Raw genomic sequence first — 4,465 nt, forward strand, 5'->3', positions numbered from 1 at the left:
CAGCAACAATGCTTGTACCTCATCCTTAAAGTTGATCTTCATGGCTGAAAGTTGATTTATATGGCATAGGAAGACATTCAAGTGCTCAATCACACTTGTGCCATCTCAGTACTTAAGCTTTGCAAGTCTTTTGATCACTGATGCCTTGTTCACTGATGTCTTCCTCTCATACATAGACTCCAACTTCTGCCACATCTCATATGCATTTGTGTCATTTGCAACATGGTGGAAAATATTGTGGTTGATGTACAACCGAATCATACCTACTACCTTTCTGTGCAGCACTCTCCATTCCTCTTCCGTGACACCTGTGGGTATCTTGTCTTTCACAATTGGCTCATACAAATCCTTGCAATAAAGGATGTCTTCCATCATGGGCTTTCATAATGAGTAATTGGAAGAATCAAGTTTTATCATGCCACTTGTAGTAGCACCTTCTTCCAAAGCCATTGTGAGCAGCACTTCCAGCAACAATCAAGCAACTGGGATTTGCAACCTTCTAAGCAACCAAGGCTCTGATGCCACTATGTTGGGAATTAGCACACAAATGCACTTGTGGTTAACTGATAACTGCAGTGGAAACAAAGTAATCTCAGCACCACATCATGTACTAACTCAAGGATCGTTGCTTAGCACGAAAGGAAACATATGCAGCAGCATATATGGAGGCAGAAAATGTTAAGCAGCAGGCACGACACTCCTCAGCCTAGTGTCTTGTGGTAGGAGTAAGTTTCTGGACAGCACCAAGCATCAACAAAGAGACACCAGATTTTACGTGGAAAACCCCCCAACTTGAGGGAAAAACCCACGGGCCGAAGCCACCCAAATCCTCTTCCACTATTATCAAATGTCGGATACAACAAGTTCTTCTCTAGACAGCACTAGAGGATCTCATACATCAAGATTTCTGAATCTTGGATGAACGCAACAAAATTTGGGGCTCAAGAACTAGGGATTGGAACAATCTCACCAAAGATGGTGGAACCGCAGCTTGAAGGAGGCAAGGTAGTGGACCTGAACCATCACAACCTTGGGGAGGAGCTCCCTTTGCTTCTCCCTTCAATCTTCCTCTTCTTCCCTTGCTCTCTTGGTTTTCTCTCTTCTTCTCTCTTGGAGGATGAACTAATTTTCATCACACTTGGTGGTGGCTGCTGGATGGAGGGTAAAGCATCCCCATCCACTCATGTGCAAAGTCCAAAATGACCCTAGGTCATAACCCTAATGGGTAGTGGGCTTCTGCACCTCTTTGGACTGCCTAAAAGGCCTCAAATGGTCATCTCCTCACAGCCCATATGAGGAGGATATCCCAACAGTTTTGATAAGAAAATGGAACAGTAATTTTCATCTTTGCAGTCATCTCACCGACTAAAAAAATCTTGCAGACAAACCTAGAAGTAAGAAAGCATTGAGCTCGGCGTGGAGAAGATCAAGCATGTGGTGCAGGAGATCTACATAAGAAGCCATGGATGGGGTCCTACGGTTCTCAGGATCACATACAGGTGGCTGAAAGTTTTCACATGCATTTGCCTCTCTTGTTTTCTTTTTCCATAGGTTGTGCAATCAGCTAGCTTTCCCTATTTTTGTTGTTTCACGATGACTTACTTCTGTTGTGTGCCAGTGATCAAAACGCTCTGTTATGTTAAGTTCATTACTGTATCTTATGAGTGTGCTGACTTTCAGGGCCCTGCGTGGTCATCGGAAAATAGCCTGGGTGATGGTTTTCCTGGTGATGCTCCAAATTGTTCTGCGTGTATTGCCCCAGCCTTTCTTTTGTTTCACTCTCTCTGAATATTTGTATGTCTGGTAGTTTCTTCAATGGAAATCGACGAGAAAGGCTCGTTGTTTCTAAAAACTTTAACTTCTTTTAGGTACACGGTTATTGCAGCGGGGCAACAAATACATGTATAAATTCACTGACCGTAAGGTTGTTGTTGTGTATCTCGTAATAAGACAAGCCATTTCCTTCACTATTCATGTCTCTTACCTCTGGCTCCTACGTGTGTACCGCGCGGTAAAAACAACTTCTAGGTTTATCGGTAGGCTAGCACATACGCCCATGCACTGTAACGAAAAAAATTAGCGTTATGTGCAAGCAGAGCGCTACATAGCGATATTGCCATGAAGAAAATGCTAGTTGTGTCATCCAGCAAAAAGTCAGTTAATTGATTCTTTAGCTGATTCTTTAGTGATATTTTCTTATACGTGATTTTTATTTGCGTACGACCAAGTATTTCAAAAGGCCAAAAAGTCAGTTAATTGAAGAACAAGTACAACATCCTCTTACTCATCTCATCTCCGGCCTTGTACTTATGTGCCCAGACGTAGTCAATACCGCTGGCCGCGACGACAGATGAAAAATACCTTAGGGCGTGTTTGGTTACATTGCCGATTCAGCCTGGCCCGGCGAACCTGGCTCTATTGAGCCGGTTTGAGGGGATGCAAGCCAAAAAACCTCAGATGCACATAGTTTGGTTGCCTGCATGTCCCTAGTTGCATGAGACAACCAATTTCGACCCGGCGTTTGGTTGCCGGCATTGCATTAGGCGCACATATGACATGGTGTTTGGTTGCAACCTGCATAAGGTGTTGTCACCATTTCTAACTAGTGCTGAGCTTACCACACAGAATCTGAACATGTAGCGCCATCTACTTAAACAAATGATAGTTAATCCTAACTATTATCAAATGACAGTTCAAATTATTAAGAGCCATTGGCTAAATAGGGGCTAGTTCATCGGTGCTACCAGATCTTCCTCTTCCTCTCCTCTTCTTCTACTTATGCTTCTGCTTCAGCTGCTACTGCGCTGCTGCTGCTTCTTGTTCTTCTTCCATCTGCTTCAAATCCTGCACTGACCTCTGTTAAGCCACATCGCCTCTGCCCACTCCAACCTTTTGTTCTTCCAAGCGTCATTGTCAAATGCCTCCACAGCATGGCCGGAGCTAACAACATCGTCAGGCTCGACATCTTCCTCCTCAGGCACGTGTTCATCAAAGCCCCACTGGAGGGTCCAGTTATGCAGAATGCAACAAGCAAGAACTAGCTTAACCTGAGTGGAGTATGGGTGGAATGACTTCTGATCCAGGATCTTAAACCTATTCTTCAGAGCTCCAAATGCCCTCTCAACAGTTACTCTAAGGCTGGAGTGTCTGAGATTAAACAGCTCCTATGCAGTCCTAGGATAGTTCCTATCAGAGAACTCGTTGAGATGGTACCTTGTTTTCCTGAAGGGTGGAAGAATACCCGGCCGACATGCATAGCCAGCATCTCCAAGGTAGAACTTGCCATCGGGGATGTTGATCCCATCAGGTCGACTCATGCTGTCGGTGAGAATGTTAGCATCATGCGCTGACCCCTCCCAGCCAGCCAGCACATATGTGAACTTCAGATCAAAGTCAACAGCAGCAAGCACATTTTGGTTTGTGTAGTGCTTCCTCCCCCTGTATGCTGCTGACTGTGACCTAGGAACTCTGGCAGTGACGTGAGTACCATCTATTACCCCAATGCAATCCTAAAAATGGCATCACAAGTCTGTGTTAGTGCTCAACTTGAACAATACAAGCATATCAAGCCATGAAAAGTGTATATTGTCAATGCTCACCTTGAAGTATGTATACCATCTTGGGCTTCCGCGAATCTTGGGTGGAGTCTGGCCAGATGGTCTCCTGATCATCTCTCCTCCAAACTCCCCGACAGCATAAAGCACCTGCTTGAAGTACCTAGAGATGGTCTCTATTGATCTCCTGAACGTGTTGGGAATGACCCAGAACCTCTGGTTATGGCCAACAACATGGAGGAACATGGCCACTTGCTCTTGGACACTGGTGTTGATGCTATCTTGTAACAACCCCCTGCTCCTGAATGTCTCGACAAGCCTGGCAAATGATGCTCTTTTCATTCTAAGTATCCACAGAGCCTCGACGTCATTGCAGTTGTAGATGTAGTTCAGATTTTGGATCCTCTCCTGTTCCCGGGGAAACAATGGACCATAGCGGATCAAAGGTCTCCCAGCACGACGAACAACTCTCTGGTGCATGAACATGACCCATGCCTGAATCACACTAATCAATGCTGCTGCCTGGATTATCGGCCTCATCCGTGCGTCCATAACCTAGTCGACATCGACGGTTCGTTCAGTGGAAAATCGATCCTACACCTAGCTTAACGGCCTAACCACTGAGCTAACAAAGGGGGGGAGGGGGTGCTGCTTACCGGCATCAGAGACGAGGACGACGTAGGAGGAGCCATGGCACAGACTAGGTCGACCAGACGGTGGCCAACAGCAAGGGCAGCACCAGATCCGCCGCAAACGCCGCCGCCTCTTCCGCCGCCGCCTATAGCACAGATCTGAAATCGCAGCCACCGTCGGTGGTGAGGCAGTAGGGATGAAAGGGGGGCAGTGGCTATGAGTGAGCGAGTGAAAGGGGGGTGAGGCTAATTTGGCGCCGGGACGGCGCGCCAGATTTC

The 4,465-nt window shown here is 46.3% G+C and overlaps 1 pseudogene; it reads right to left on the reverse strand.

Moving 5' to 3' along the window:
* Positions 1–2,861: 2,861 nt before the first annotated feature.
* LOC123108062 (uncharacterized) lies at positions 2,862–4,106 on the reverse strand (annotated as a pseudogene).
* Positions 4,107–4,465: the final 359 nt, after the last annotated feature.

The sequence above is a fragment of the Triticum aestivum genome, chromosome 5A, assembly GCF_018294505.1.
Source record: "Triticum aestivum cultivar Chinese Spring chromosome 5A, IWGSC CS RefSeq v2.1, whole genome shotgun sequence".
Classification (NCBI taxonomy): Eukaryota; Viridiplantae; Streptophyta; class Magnoliopsida; order Poales; family Poaceae; genus Triticum; species Triticum aestivum.